The sequence below is a fragment of the Petaurus breviceps genome, unplaced genomic scaffold (genome assembly GCF_028583685.1).
Source record: "Petaurus breviceps papuanus isolate PSGF00001 unplaced genomic scaffold, PetGlider_PUasm1.0 126, whole genome shotgun sequence".
NCBI lineage: Eukaryota > Metazoa > Chordata > Mammalia > Diprotodontia > Petauridae > Petaurus > Petaurus breviceps.
The window spans coordinates 34889707-34906844 of NW_027185655.1; positions in this window are offsets into that span (position 1 = coordinate 34889707).

Below are 17138 nucleotides of genomic sequence, written 5' to 3' on the forward strand. Positions count from 1 at the left end.
CACTGCTAAAAGAGCTGCTGTAAGTATTTTTGGTACATATAGGTCCTTTTCCTTTTTATTTTTTATCTCTTTGGGATACAGACACAGGGTATGGCAGGATCCAACCTCACCAGCCACCTTTTCTCTCACTGTCCAATGGGGGCAACTGGACCATTGACCAAGAAGAAAAAAGGAGGACTTCAATCTCTAGAAATACCCCAGAGTTCTGCTATTAAGGAGTTAAAATATTTGAGGATCATCAATAAATATGAATTTTTTTAAGCTCTGGCTCTAGGTTATTTTAAAAAAAAAGTAGGTATTTTTCTGGTCCTAGTCTCCCCAGGATGCAAAGAGGAAAATAAACAGAAGCTGCATAACATTAATCTGTTTTACAAGTAGGGAAATACAGTCTTTCCCTGCAAGAGCTTATGATCTAGTAATGAGATGCCAATAAGTAGAGTGTGGACTTCTTGAGCGTAGGGATGGAGTCTTTTGTCTTTGCATTCTGGGGCTTAGCATAATCTCCTACAAAATGTAGGCATTTAATAAATAATAATAAATTTAAAATCTAAGAAATGTTTATTGAATTGGATTGTATAAGGGAAAATATGTATATATATATAAATTATTATGAAATAACTATTACACAGATGTTGTACAGACAAATGAGAGCACAGAAGAAGGAGAAATGAATTCCTACTTAAGTGAACAGATAACACTTCAGAGAGAAGTTACCATTTGGACCTTGAAAGATGGATGGGATTTCAAGAAGTAAAGATGGGAAAGAGAGAGGTACAGCATTCCAAGCAAAGGGAACAACCAAGGCAAGGTCAGGGAAGTGGGAAGGAGTATTCAGGGAATGGTGAGTTGACCCAGGATGTGTGAAGGAGAGTAATGAGAGACCAGATTGAAAAGGCAGGCTCAGGCCAGGGAAAGGAAGTCCTTGAATGTCAGGCTAAAGCTTTTGAACTTCTGACTTCTCTAAATAAAAGGCAGTCATTGAAGATTTTGGAGCAAAGGAATAGTATTATCAGCATTGTGCCTCTGTCCCTATGTGACCCTGGACAAGTCATTTAACTTCTTTATTTGTCTACCTGGCACAGTAAATAGGGATCTGAGCTTGGAGTCAGGAAGATCTGAGCTCAGATGTGGCCTCAGACACTTACTAGCTGTATTACCCTGGATAAGTCATTTAACTTCTACCTGCCTCCATTTCCTCCATTATAAAATGGGGATCATAATAATAGTTAGCATTTATATAGTGCTTACTATATGCCACACACTGTGCAAAGAACAAATGAGATAATATTTGTAAAGTGCTTAGTACAGAGCCTAGCACAGAGTAGGCATTTAATAAATGCTTGCTCTTCTCCATCCCCTATCTTCCGTTTCCTCATTTGTAAAATTTGGACAATAATTGTACCTACCTACAAGAGTTGTTGTGAGGATAAAATGAGATAACATTTGTATAGTGCTTTGTGAACCTTAAAGCTGTATGTAAATGTTATTAAAGAATAAAGCTATTAAGGGGGCAGCGAGGTGGCACAGTGAATAGAGCACTAGCCCTGGAGTCAGGAGGACCTGAGTTCAAATCCAGCCGAAGTAACTTAACTCTGACTCATTTCTGTAAAATGAAATGGAGAAGGAATAGCAAACTACTCCAGTATCTTTGCCAAGAAAACCCCAAATGAGGTCATTTGCAAAGAGTCAGAATCAACCGAAAATGACTGAACAACAATGAAGGAGTGAACAAGAGTAGAAGCAAAGGGCTAAGAAAAGATATTTTGTAGGAAGAAGTATTATTTGATGTCAGATTTATAGATTTTGGAATCACAAAATATTACAGCTAGAAGAGAGCTTAGGGATAAGTGAAGAAACTTAGACCTGGATCAGTGAAGATATTTACCCAAAGCCAGACAGCAAGTACAAATTCTGTAACTCAAACTCAAATCCAGGTCTTCAGGGCCCCAATCGAGTGATCTTTCCCCAGTAGCACACTGACTTGGGGGCAAGAGAGAATATGCAAAATGACAGGAATGTGACTCCAAAGTTTTGAGCCTGGATGACAGAAAAGATGATGGTACTGGAAAGAGATAAGGAAAATACATCTCGTGTAGGCTCTTTCCCAGGAGGTGGCAGCAAAGAGCTGACCGTGGAACTGAGGAGCTGAAGTCCAGCAGAAAGTAGCAGATAGCAGCAGAGTGACCACCAGACAAAAGAAATGAGTCCTTGGAGAGCAGGGATGTGCCCAGCAATGAGCAGAGACCCAGTGGTTAGCAGAGAATGTAGAGTAGGGAAAGTATTGGCAGCTAGGTGATGCAGTGGGTAGAGGGCTGAGCCCAGAGTCAGGAAGACTCTTCCTGAGTTCAAAACTTGCCTCAAACACGTACCAGCTGTGTGACCCTGGGCAAGTCACTTAACCCTGTTTGCCTCAGTTTCCTCCTCTGTAAAGTGAACTGGAGAAGGAAATGGCAAACCACTCCAGTATCTTTACCAAGAAAGCCCCAAATGGTGTCATGAGATCAGACAGACAACAAAGGGAAAGTATCGCACCCAAGGACATAGGCAGCTCAGGATCCAAAGTCCAAGTTATTCCAGTCAGACATGGCCTCCAGCCACAAGAGATTTCTGGGTGTGCCTTCCATATATGCACACTGGCCATATGGCTTCCTGTTCCATGATCCTTCATGGATGTTCTCGAGGTACATGTGTCCCCATGTGTGAGCCTCTGCATAAGTGCCCTTCCTTGAACTGAGACTACAGATTAATTCAGGCTGACCCTGACATGGCTATCTTGTTTCTGAGAAACCAAAGAGAAGACTGAAGAGTTCCTTAAGCAGAACTGAAAAGACTCATCAAATGGTACAACTCCAGGTGAGGCGCTCAACCCAAGTTAAGAATGGAGATGAAAGAAGGGAGAGAATACAGAACTCAAAGTTTTAAAAACAAGTGATAAAAAAATCGTTGTTACATGCAACCAAGAAATAAGATAAAGAGGCAATGGGGTACAGAAATCCATCTTGCCCTACAAGAAAGTAAGCAGGAAGGGGGGAAGGTGAGGGATGGAGGGGATAAAAGAGAGGGCAGATTAGGGAAAGGGGTAATCAGAATGCACAGAGAAGGGGAGAAAATTTGGAACTCAAAATCTTGTGGAAATGAATGGTGAAAACTAAAAATAAATAAATAGGAAAAAAAAAAGAAATGGAGATGAAGACTTCATCTCTTCTCTACATGCCCCCAATATAATCAATCACCTACTTTGGGTGTGAGATACAGAGATGTAAGTGAAAAAGTTCCTGCCCTCATGGGGCTTACAGTTTATCAGAAGATACAAGTACATATACAAATAAGGTTAGGGACTGGACCTGTGATTCCACTTGTATAGGGAAGTCCCAGGTATGGAAACTCCCATTATCAATGCAGGTAGACACCTGCAGTGTAGCTTAGAGACTTAGAGAGTTGCCTAGAGGAGAGATGTCAGATTCCTGACCCACCTGCAGCATAAAGACTGTTGCCCCAACCCAATTAAAATGTAACTGGCAGCATTTAACAAAATGAATAAAAGTACAATAAAACAGATAATGTTAACTTATGGTTTTCTAAGTCAACATGCTACCCACAGGTATACATCTCTATTTTAATTTAATGTCACTGGTTTAGAGTACTGAGACGTTACATGATTTACCCAGGGTCACACAGGTGATATGTCTTGGAGGTAAAAATTGTACCAGGGTCTTCTTGACTTCAAGGCCTGATCACTGTCCATTAAACCACCCTGCCTCTTTCATACACATACAAGTATATACCAAATAGATACAAGGTATTGGGGGAGGAGGATCAGGAAAGGCTTCATGCAGAAGGTGGTACTTGAGAGCTAGGTCCTGAAGGAAATGTGAGTTTCTAAGAGGCAGAGGTGAAAGAGAACTACATTTCGGGCTGGGGGTACAGCCATTACAAAGGCATGCTGATGGGAAAAAGAATGCCACATAATGAAGAACAGTACAAACTCTGCCATCTTGAAGCTCAGTTTTGCCAAAACACTACAGTAACTGACGGTCAAGTTGAAGAGTTGAAGGTCCTATAAAAATCAAAATGGATTTAACGTTCAAAGCAAATTATACGATGACAAATTTTGAAACAGATTTAGAAGAAACTCTGCTGTCTCAGCTTTTGGACCTTCCTCAAGGAAAAATAATACAGCTGCACAGAAACCCTTTGTCTCTCAATCACCAGTTCCTTTACAGCTGTTCACTTGTCAGCTGGGGCTCTAGAGCAGAACACATGGCCTGAAGAAATCGCTGAGACACGTGGCTCCTAGCCTTAAAATTCTCTTTTGCAGAGGTCCTGTCTCAATGATGAGTTAATTGTTGCCAGAGGGGTGAAGAATGGAGATGTGGAAAGGAATGCATCGGAGAAGAGAGTCATGTCTAACTTGTTTGTCCTTTGTTCTCAAAAAGGACCATGACATCAGGGAGGTGATGCCATGACTTGGAAGTCAATTGGATTTAAGTGAGGCAGGGCTGTGCAAGGTCTCCAGCCTCATTTTCTCCTCTGGAGCCATCTGGGTCCAGTGGCAAGATTTAGATCAAGATGACTGGAGATGGCCCCCCCATCTCTGACAATGAACAAATCAGGTGTTATAGTCAGTCAATAAACATCTATTAAGAGCCTACCATGTGTCAAGAACTGTGATAAATGCTTGACAAATTATAAGGACTCACTGAGGCCAGGGGTTATACTGCACTTTAGGACCAAATTTTATCATTCAGGAGGTAATAACTCCTGAACATCCTGGTTGAATCACTTCCCTGATGTTTTCATTCTAAAGACAATACAATGAACTCAAAAGTTTGGGGGCAGAGTTTTCATTTGAGCTGAAATATTCCACATTGGCAGCATGACAGGTTACATATTTTTAGTTTGGTTGTGGCATTTTTTTTCCTCCCCTGGGGGTGAGGGTGTTAGTGGCTGATATAAACTTGCAGAATAACACTTATGACCACACTAGAGATATGAGAATACAAAACCAAATCCTTTCCCTATTGTTCCAAGAAGCATTTTAAAAGCATTTCTTAGAGACCCCATTGTAACTCTAAATTATCTAGTGTCTGCTCTGAGACACAGTAGTATAATGTTTTTCTCTCTTTTGTAAAAAGGAAACGAAAGGGGAGGAGGAATGATTCTTACAGCCTATAGAATGAAAATTTAACCATGGAAGTCAGGAAATACAAAAAATAAATGTTCTCTTAGGACCATTAAGTCACCTATACTACCTATGTGAACAATGGTCTTTTGGCACTCTAGTTGGGTATTTAAATGTTTACTTCTGCAGACTTGTATTTCCTTTTATTATGTCTGCACACCTCCCTAGTCACCACCTACGAGCTTACCTGGAGAGTTGTAGCAAGGGTGGGCCAAAAAACAAAGTTGATTGTCAGATATTCTGGGTATAGAGTTTCAATTAGTTCTCCTTTGAAGTCTTGTATCTTATTCTTTAACTTGGCAATTTAAAAACTGAAAAACTAGAATTTAGTTTGGAAAATGAAGACTTGGGAATTGTGATCAATATCTTCAAATATCTGAGTCTCTCACATGGAAAAAAGATCAGACATTTTTCACATGCTGCTTCCTAAGCACTGTAAGTCCATAACAATAGAACCAGACAGAACCAGAGTTCAAGCTGGAAAAGTTCATTTTGTAGGACCTGGCTAAGCAAAGAAATGAAGGTTGCTTAGGGAATTCTGGGAAGATGGAGGAGGGGTCAGAGGAAATTGAACTCTTCAACAGCCCCTTCAGAAGCAGCAAACAGCAAAAGAGGGGAAGAAGAACATTAACAGGTACTTATGAAGCACCTACGATGTCTTTAGGTACTGTGGGGAAACAAAGATGAAAGTGGGAACAGTTCCTGTCCTCAAGAAACTTATGCTCTATTGGAGAAGATGACACACAAGTATATCCACGGTAATTTTTTGGAGGAAACTTTGGGGTGGGGAAAGAGTGATTAAAGGTCTCATTCAGAAGATGATGCCTCTCTTTTCCGCCTTATGAATGAGATGGTTGGACTGGGTGATTTCTAGGTCCCTTCCAGTTCTGTCATAATGTGACTGAATTCCATATTGTGGATATTGATTAGGACTGGTTTTATACTTGTGATACCTACATATCACACACACACACATGACAATGGAAATCAGCATATAACAAATGCAAAATTAAGCAAACAATTTAAATAAACTGCCTCTTCAAGCATTCTTCTTTCCCATATCTGATGGATTATAAACTACTTGAAGGCAGACTGCTTCATTTTTGTCTTTGTAACCCCAGCATAATCAAGAGGAAGTGTGGTGGAGCGGACAGAGAATTGGCCAGAACAGAGTCAGAAAGATCTAGGTTCAAGTCCCATCTGTGACACAAAACACATGAGCTGTATGACCTTAGGCAGATTATTTAACGTCACTCTGCCTCAGGCTACTAAGACTACAAATTACTAGAGATAGTGCCAATTTACTTTAATTGAGAAATTTCCCTACTAGGAGCTTCTTCTACTAATGAAATCATACTTCTGGTCAAAATAAAAGAAATCCTAGCATCCAGCACGGTGTTTTACACATAGCTGTTGTTCATCCTTCGTTTTTGAAGAGGGCCAATGACACTTGAGTGGATTTAAATGAGGCAGAGTTGTACAACGTCATCAGCCTCACTCTTTCTTCCAGAGCTGCTGGAGTCCAGTGGCAAGACAAAAGGCAGGATGACTGGTGATGGCCCAGGATGCAGGGGATGGCTTTGGCATCTTTGATGCCTGCCTGACCCAGCTCTAAGCATTCCTCAGTGCCTGCTTCAGCTGCCTTCATGGCCTTTGGAACAATCTGTTCTCATCTGTTCATTGTTCAGAGGGAAATCTTCAGATGCTTGGGGTAACCACCCCCTTAACTCAGTGACAGATTTGAAAGCTGTTCGTTACCCTCAACCTGCCAAGGCAGTTTTGCCAGGATTTGGCCACTGCACGTGCTGGAACTTCTTGGAGCCACAGTGGAGATCTAGGTGGCAGGTGAAAACCAAAGGTGACAAATAGTAGGTGTTTAATAAATACTTGTTGATTTATTGACCTATTATTATTTTGATATAGTCCTCTCATTCATGTCTAATTTTTAACTGTCATATTTTTGTTAAATTTTCATAAACATTTGCAACTCTGTGTTTGATTTAGTTAACACTAAATTTCTAACACTCAATTTCCCTGCAGATAGACATCTTAGTTTTTTTCTTCTCTCAAGTGATACAGACCCAAGAGAGGGAGGCAAGCTGACGAGACCAAAGCAGGGGATATTTTTGACAGATATCTAGATTGTTTTTTATGTATCTCTACAAGACAGGCACTGAAATAGTGATTTCAGAAAAGTAGGGAACTCGTATGAGGAATCTCCACCAATGGAGATCAGCACCTTTTCTGCAAATTATAGAATCATAATACTATAAAGTTAATTATAATATTATAAATATAGAATTAGAACATTGTCACTGTGCATTTAAGATAGCCAATTAGTTCAGGAGATTAAGGCACAATAGGAATGAGGACTAAATCACTAAATAACTCCCTTAAGGATCAGTCAGCTTCACTGTGTTCCATGGCCACGAGCTGCCCTTTGTATCACAGATATGTATATATATGTATGTATGTATGTATGTATGTATTTGCCACAAAGTGGGATCCAGCAAAAAGGTGATACTGTGGATTGAGAGCTGGGCCTGGAATCAAGAAGACTCATCTCACTGAGTTCAAATCTGGCCTCAGGCACTTAACAGCTGTGTGACCTAGGATTTCACTTAACTCTGTTTTCCTTCATTTCCTCATCTGTAAAATGAATTGGAGAAGGAAATGGCAAACCACTCTATTATTTTGCCAAGAAAATCCTAAATGGTCTCACATAGAGTCAGATATGACTGAAATGACTCAATCACAACAACAGGACCTAGAAAGAAGGATCCACAATCACAGATTGTAGCAGCTCAAGAGTTATAAGGGAACTAAAAAAAAATCATCTATATCAGTCTAGACCTGAACTAGAATCACTGCTATAATAACCAATAGCTATGTTCTTCTTAAAGACTGCTAGTAATGGGGAACTCACTACAATAAAAGGCAGCCCATTCTGTTTCGGGATAGAGTAGTGTTCTGTCTTTGTCTCTGTATCTGTTGTGTCTACCAGAGTGTCTGCAACAGTCAACACTGAATATTATCTTCTGAATGAATAAACAAATAATCCTATTAGATTTTTAGGAAGTTTCTCCTTTTATCAAGATGAAAACTACTTGTCTGTAACTCCCACTGATTTCTTTCAGTTCCATCCTTTAAGACAAAGAAAAAGAAGTTTAATCCCTCTTCCACATGACAGACTTTCAGAGACCTGAAGACAGCCACCCTGACCATTCCACCATCATGTCTTCTCTGCCCTACATATTACCAGTTCCTACAAGGGTATGGCGTAATTTCTAATCCTCTCATTCTCCTGGTTGGCTTCCCCTGAATGTGCCCCAGTTGGTGGATATCTTTCCTAAAATGTGGTAGCCAGAATCAAACACTTTACTACAAGTGCCTTCTAACCAGGACCAAATATAGCAGAGCTATCATGTATCAGAAGGCAAATATTTCTCTCTTACTGCAACACAGACTTACTTTAGCTTTTTCAGCTGCGATTAACTTTTTAGTTTTCAGTCTATTGGAACCTATAGCATTTTTTCACATTAACTGTTGCCCTGCCTCCTCCATTTTATATTAGTGAAATTGATTATTTTTAAATCAAGTAAAGGACTTTGATATGAATCCCCATTAAATTTCATCTTGTTAAATGACACCCGTCATTAAATTTCACCTTATTACATCTAACATTCAAAAAGCTTTCTGGATTCTGGTCCAGCTGTCTAATGTATTAGCAATCACTCCCAGTTCCAATTTATTTGCGAATTATATAACCAGATCAGCTCAGCTATCATCCAAATAATTCATAAAACCATTCAACAGTACAGGACCACGGACAGATCTCTGTCATCTTCCACTAGGAACTTCTTTCCAGGTTGATATTGACCTAGTAATAACTATTTCATTTACAAACCATAGCACACTTCACTTATTCTGAAACTGGACATATTGCTATGTCCATACATATCATGACCTGTCCAAAAACACAGTTCCAGTTGAGAATACCTAAAACTTTCCATCTATACTTAGAATTATCCCACAAATTGATGTCTAAAAATTATTTAGCCTTTTCTCTGCCTGTGAAGGATTGAGGAGACATCCTGTCATTTTAGAGTATGTGAGTTCCCATGGTATGATATAGGCTACTCACAAGTCTTATGTCTATAAGCTCCCTGAGTCTCAGGCTTCCCCTCTGCAAAATAGAAACATCACATGCTTTGCTGAGTTGGTTTCAATATTCCAAGAATGCAATCCATCAGGAACCATGATGAAAACTACAAAGTGATTGTCATTATCATTATTTATGAAATCACTACTACAGAGTGGTTTCTCAGGAGGTACTTTGAAAAATCAGGAAATGTTAATGACCTACAGGGGAATACTGGTAGTCTGATAGAAAATTGATTCGAATATCCCTTTGAGAAGTCAGAATTCAACACATTTCCATAACTTAGAAACAAGAAGGACTAAAATAATAATGAAATAAACCTTCATCTCTGAGCCCATGACAAATTAGGAGGGCATTGCAGTAAGGTAGTAAAAAAGTCATCTCAAGAGACATTCATGGAAACATACATTTCTATACAATCATCCTTCTGGTTAAAGATATATGGTTAGCATGAATCTAAGGCCTTTCACCCTTTGACCCTTCTGTGGAGGACAATAGTTCTATAGATTAGTTTGAAAGGTGTACCTGCCACTCCTATACTGATTCTACTTTCTTTAGGAAAAAAAATACATTTTTCATAGTTTTTGTTTTTTACATCATCTAAATTTCCCCCATATCCTTTGTCCTCACCCCTCCAAGATAACCATCACATATAATGAAGAATTTTTTTAAGAAAAAGAGGATGAGAGGAAAAAAATTAAATCAATATATTGAAAAAACTCTGAAAATATGTGAAAAATTTCACACCCCATCCCTGCTCCCTATTTCTGCAAAAGAGAAGGGGGAGGTATTTTCTCACATTTCTTTTTTGAGGTCATATGTTCTTTATAATTTTTCAACATTCTCTTTTCATAATATTGTGGTTATTCTTTCTGTTTATATTGTAGTCAGATATGATTTTTTTGGCTTTGAGTACTTAGTACTAGTTCATGTCCTTCCATATTTCTCTTTAGTCATCACACACATCATTCTTACAGTATAATAACATTCCATTACATTAATGTACTAGCTTGTTTAGTCATTTCCCAATTGATGGGTATCTACTTTGTTTCCAATTCTTTGCTACTGCAAAAAAAAAGTGTTACTATAAATATGTTAATGTACATTTACGCTTTGTTTCAGTGATGTCGTTAGGGAACATGCTTAGCCTAGGGTAGAATGGAATTTCTGAGTGATCGGGTATAAACATTTATTAGCATAATTCCAAATCTCTTTACAAATGGTTGTAATAATTCCATGCTATACTAATAATGCATTTCCACAACCCATCCAACATTGATTCTTCACAAATTTTGTCTATCATCTTTGCCAATTTCCTCAGTGTAATATGAGACCTCCTGGTTGTTCTGATTTGCATTTGTTATTATTTGCGATCTGGAACATCCTTTCACACATTTAATAATTCGCAATTCTTTCAAGAACTTTTTGTTCAGATTGTTGGATCATTTATCTTTCCACTAATAGCTTTTGGCGTGTGTGTGTGTGTATATATATATATACACATATATATATACATGTATATAGATATATATCAGATACCAAAACCTTTTCTGAGAAATTTGTTACAAAAATTTTCCCCCATTCAACTGTTTTCCTTCTTATCCAAGACACATTAAATTTGTTTGTGTAGCTTTTCAATTTTAACGTAATGAAAATTATCTATTTTCTTTTGTAATTATTTCTATTCTTTTTTTGATTAAGAAAATATCTCCTACCCAAAGCTGTTATTATATTATCTTCCTTCCTCATTTTTCATATGATTTTTAATATGGATGTTCCATATTTATTTGAAAGTATTGTGGAATGTGGGGCAAGGTATTGGTCAAAGCCTAATTTGGGCCAGACTGCTTTTCAGTTTTCCCCAGATTTTATCAAAAGAGGGAATTCTTTCCTAAGTAATTTGTTTTTAGGTTTAGTAAACACTGGGTTGCTGAGTTGCATTATTTCTGTTTATCCCATGTCTATTTTGTTCCATTGATCTCTTCCTCTATTTTTTAACTAATGGTTTTCATAAACTACTGCTTTATAATAATTTGAGGTCTGGAAGCATTATTTCTCTTTCATGTCTATTTTTTTTCTCATTATTTTCCTTTGTATTCTAGGTCTTTTCTTTCTCCAAACAAACTTGTTATTATTTTATCAGGTTCTATAAAGTATCACTTTGATATTTTGGGAGAGCATTAAAACTGGAAATTACTTTGATAGTGTTGTTATTTTCATCATATTAGCATGGCACAGCTACAAAGCACTGATTGTTCCTCCAACTATTTAAGATTGTTCTTTGTCTTTAAGGAGCATTTTTGTAACTGAATCTACAATAGTATTTTTCCTCTATACTTATTCCTTAAATTCCCTTGTCATTCACTTTCTGATTCCTTCCCCTTTGATGGTACATTTGTCCCTGGCTAGAGTTGAACCTCAAAACTCTTTCAGCCTCATCCTGTTTTGGAGAACTCACTTTTCACTAGTCTCAGTCCACTACTCCAGCAACTTCTGGGTAAACAGGACTGACCTCAGCTAGATACTATCCTTCAGACAGTACAGTACCATACACTGGTCCCTTGGCCAAGTTCTTTCTTTTCTTTAGTTAACAGGTTTGGGTGGAGTCAATATCTGTCAGTTCTTTGGCTGGAGGGGGAGGGTGGAATGGGTGTTCTGGTCAGAGTTTCTGACACATTGGGGTTCCATAATATTGTGGCCACTGAAACTGAGCCTCGTTGTCCCAGGTAAAGCATGTCTTGTTATCCTATGCTACCCTGTCCTTCACACGTAAATGGGCAGAGTTGAGGTCTCCTGCTCATTGAAACAGAATGCTGAGGTAAAGACAGGAGTAGCATGTGTAAGCAATAACTGTAGGAACAGGAAAATTGCTGAATGGGTCCCAGAGCAAGTTTTGTGGTTCTTATGATTCATTCTGCTGACACAGGGAGGCTGGCGGGGAAGGAGTGCTGAATGAGCCTTGGGGATTAGTACTTTTCACTGTTAAATCATAAGGCTGTTAAGATTGGTTCTTGCTTTCATATCCTTTGGAAATTCTTATAATTTCTTTACTTCTGCAAAAATTTCTTTCTGGGATTTTTTTTTAAGTTAGTGGGGAATGGAGAAAATTCTAGTTATTTATATTGATGGTCATGTCACCTAGAACTTTCCATTTATTTTCTATGTGGTAGACATAGACTTCATGTCTTAAGCTTGGCTTTTGTGCTTCTTTCCCAGGAAATCAGATTCCCCTTGGTTTCTGCATTCCCCTTTATATAGATTGCCTATGCAAGGCCAAGCTAGGGAGTGTATCATATTATGGTGATCATGCTTCCGGCCCTTGGTCAGAAGCCCAACTGTATTCTTCTACCCAGCAGGAACTAGCCTCAGTGGTAATAACAAGTAAACAAAACAGGTTTGTCAGTACTTTTCTACCCCTCTCCCAAAGGGATAGCTCTGTGGTAATGGTCCCAAAAGCTGTTCAGATTGATGGGGTGTGCTGTGTGCTTCACTGATGGGGAATCTTAGCTCTATGGCTGCTGAGACTATAGCTTCAAGTCCTAAGAAACTGTCCAATTGACATGGATGAGATAGTCTGGGACCTGTTTGTGACCACTTGCCAAACAGGCTGTTTATAAGATCATAAATTTAAAGCTAGAAGGACATTGAGTTCAACCTTCTCTTTCCACAGATGAAAAAGCTGAGACCATAGTGGTTAAGTGACTTGGCCAGGGCCACATAAATAATTAAAAGTCCCAGAGCAGGATTTGAACTCAGGTTTTCCTGACTCCAACTTCAGCACTCTATATACTATACCACATTGACTTTGTTCCTACATATCTTGGTAACAAAACTACCCTCAGACTCCACTGAAGAGAATCCAAGATCCTTGGGGATAGCTGCTATCTAGGCTACCAGCCCTACATAGAGGCTATCTCCTGCATCTATCATTGAAGGGAGCAACTGTTCTCCTTGCCACTGCCCATACCAACTACTGGCCAACTGCTACCAACAGACAGGTAAGCCCCAAGTCTCTGGGAAGAACCAAGGCACCCAGATCACATGTCTTACCTCCACCCCAGCCCCCACAGCAGCAACAATAACAGGTTGTGGAAATATAACCTCAGATTCCAAATCTAGGGGATGTGAGCTAGGCCTTGAAAGATGCAAGAGATGTTGCAAAGGTAGGATGAAAGACTTAGTGATTGAAAAGATGTAGAAAGCCTGGGAGAGGGAGAAGTTAAGGAATACATCAATACAAAAACAGAGTGAGAAGGAGGATTGTGAAACAATGACCAAAAATAGGGTGGTCAAGAGAAGCACCTTTTGGGAGGACATGTTGACTTTGAGGGGTCAATGGGATATCCAGGCGGAAATGCCTCTGATTTCCATAATAATTTTAATAATAATCCAATCTTTAATTCTATTAATCTATAAATCTAATCTATTAGAATAATCTAATATTAATAATAATCTAATTTTTATAGCTGGAAATCAAAGTCTAAAAGCTCAGGAAAGAAGAAGGCACTGGAGATAAAGACCTGGGAGTGACCCAGATAGGTCCTGGTTGAAGCCATGACAGTGAATTAGTTGACTAAAAGACCATATATTATTAGAGATGAAGAACCTAAGCCCAAAAGAGTAGCTTTGGCTTCTGCGTCATTTCAATCTCCTTTGAAATCTACTTCCAATTCTCTTTATTAGGCATACTCCATTTTTTTTCTTACTCCATTCAAAGAATGGTAGAGTCTATCACTGAAACTCAGAGTTGGCACTGGCCTAAGGCTAAAAATGTTCATATCCTTAAAGGCTTGAAAACCTAGGAGTTAAGTGGACAGGTTTTTATTTGCCTAACATATGCAACTGTATAAATGGTGAGATTGTGTGTATGGCAGAGAAAGGAATTCAACAGAAATAGTGCCAGAGGGATTTATTGGCCCTCTAGAACAGACCTCCCCCTCCACCCACAAACTAAAGGCCCACTGGGCAAATACCTCCCTGAGTCAATTCAACTCTAAATGTGCCAATAAAAAGATACCATATGTAGGAAGCATAACTTCCGAATTTTTCCTGAGAGGTTAAATATTTGAGCAATGACTTCCAAATAGGTACTCATGTATAATTGGTCCCTTCTTGGCCAAAAATGAAACTCAAATATGTGGTCCTGATTATCACTGTGGAGTAAGGAATTGCCAGATTTAAAATATAACATCCTTGTCCAGGATGATTGTATGTTCTTTTCCATTTTTAAAATGCTTTTTCCATTCAGTTTTCCAGCTGATGGGTTGATAAAAATTGGGCTGAGTTTTCCAAAACTATTTGGCAAAAGAGGCTTGGAGGGTGAGCTTTTAGGGGGATTAGTTTGGACCCATTTTTATGGACTAGGACAATAGAAAATAGAATTTTTGGCTACATCAGACTGCTAGATTAAATACATATAGGATTCCTTGCTTGTCTGCTTTTCTTTCTGCTCCATCCTCCCTGAAAAATGATGGGGTGTAAAGCCCAAGGGATCAGACACAAAGAACCATGTACCTATAATTCTTTTTCTTCAAAAAGCAAAGCTTATATCTGGGTCCTGATTTGCAGAAAAGTCTATACACAGAAGAGACACATACATTCACTCTTACCTGCCCTCTTCCTTTCTCATTCTCCACTCTATCATGCACTTTCAGTTGCTCCCTTGCTTTTAGCTAGCTCTTTCTCTTCCACCTATCACCTTGATCAATCCTCCCTTGACCCTTCTATTCCATTAAGCTGTCATCCTATAATTTTTCTTCTTCATTACTAAGCTCTCCCCCAACCAAAGCAGTAACTTACTCATTCTAGTGTCACTCCTCTTCCTGAACTTCTAAACCTGTATCTACTGTAACTTCTCTAAGGGCACCATCTATTCACAAATCAACAAATCCAAAGGTCTTTCAATCCTCATTAATTTTCCTATCCAGTACTCCAGCTTCCTCTCAGTCCCTAGGGTTCTGGCCTCTGATTGGTGAGAATTCACCAAATCTAGCCTCATCTGGTATCTCCATAATGCTTTCCAATCATCTTCATGCATACCATTCAGACCTTCTGAATTTATGCCCCCAATGAAGTAATTCTATTAAGAATTTCACTATACTGATTTTATGAGATAACTCTTGGCACTTTATGAAGATACTCAATTCATTATCTAATGATGCATAACCAAATGAGTATTCTTTTCTCACTTCTATTAAAATGCCTTTAACTAGAGATTTTGAAATTTATCATAATCCTATGTTCATTACAACGAAATACCTATTCTCTTATTCCATCCACCACTTTATATACTTTTTTCTCCTATTTATACTAATTTCCTACCTATTAGTGAAAACAGAACCAGTTCATTATTTCCCCAGTCATTCATGGTACTTATGAAGCCTTTTTTTTCTTCCCAAGTCTTCTTTCTCATGCTCACCTGATATTTTAAAAATTGTATCCTTTTCTTAAAAAGTTACTTTTTTATTTTTGTCATTATGAGCATTAATAACAAGAAACTCTCCATGCTCTTTGACCTCAAGGAGCTAAAAATGTCAGGAAAAGATCTGTAGGTTTTAAAAGACTCTATGTTCAATGAGTTAATAATGTTGCAGGGCAGTCCAAAAAGCTAATGCAGTCTTGAGCTGCCCCAAGAGGCATTATTTCTACAAGTGACAAGGTGAGAATCCACTGCAGCTCCTTTGGGCACCATGTTTTAGGACACTGATAAGCCAGGAAAAGTCTAGGAGGCCAACCAGGATCATGGTGAAAAGTCTCAAGTTCACATTGTATATTAATCAACTAAAGGAACTGGATATTATTTTAGCCTGGAAAAGACCAGGTTCAGGGGTAACACATTATGCCCCCAATGAAGTAATTTTTTTTTTTTTTTATGAGCAATCAGGGTTAAGTAACTTGCTCAAGGTTACATGGCCAGTTATTTCTGGGTGTGGTGCTGAGTATCTGAGCCCGGATTTGATCCAGGTCATCCCAACACTGGAGCAGGTGCTCTTACTTGCTGAGCTACCTGGCTGCCCCTAAGCAATTGGGGTTAAGTAACTTGCTCAAGTTTACACGGCCAGGTGTTTCTGGGTGGGTGCTAAGTGTCGGAGCCCAGATTCAATCCCCAGGTCTTCCTGACCCTGGAGCCAGTGCTTTTACTCGCTGTGCTACCTGGCTGCCCCGAATGAAGTAATTTTATTAAGAATTTCACTACACTGATTTTATGAGATAACCCTTGGCACTTTATGAAGATACTCAATTATCTAATGATGCATAACCAAATGAGTTATCTTCATACATTTGAATGGTTATCATAAGGAAGAGGTTTTAGACGTGTGCTCCTTGATTCCAAAGGGCAGAATTAGGCAACAGAGATAGAAGTTGCAAAGAGGTAATTAAATATAGGCTTCATGTTAGAAGGAATGCTCACATTACTAGCATTAGAGACCTATAAGAGGTTTTCCTTATTCAAATACTCTTACAAAGTATCATATCCTAAACAATTAGAGCTACAAAAAAGGGGAAGGATTTATCTTGAGAGGTGTGGTTTCCCCCTTGATAGACATCTTCAAGTAAAGAATATGTGATCACTTGCTGGGTATGGAGAAGGATACTTGGGGGGAGGGGCATGGGTCTGACTATATGGTCACTGACTTCCAGCTCTGAAAATCTGTGATTCCTCTAGAAATCTAACTTTGCTAAAAATTAAGCATAACTACTATCAAATTACTAATTGTAAAAAGTGACAAATAACTTCGAGCAACACTCCAAGAAATAAATAAGTAGTCCTATTTGCATTGTAAGGTACTTTTC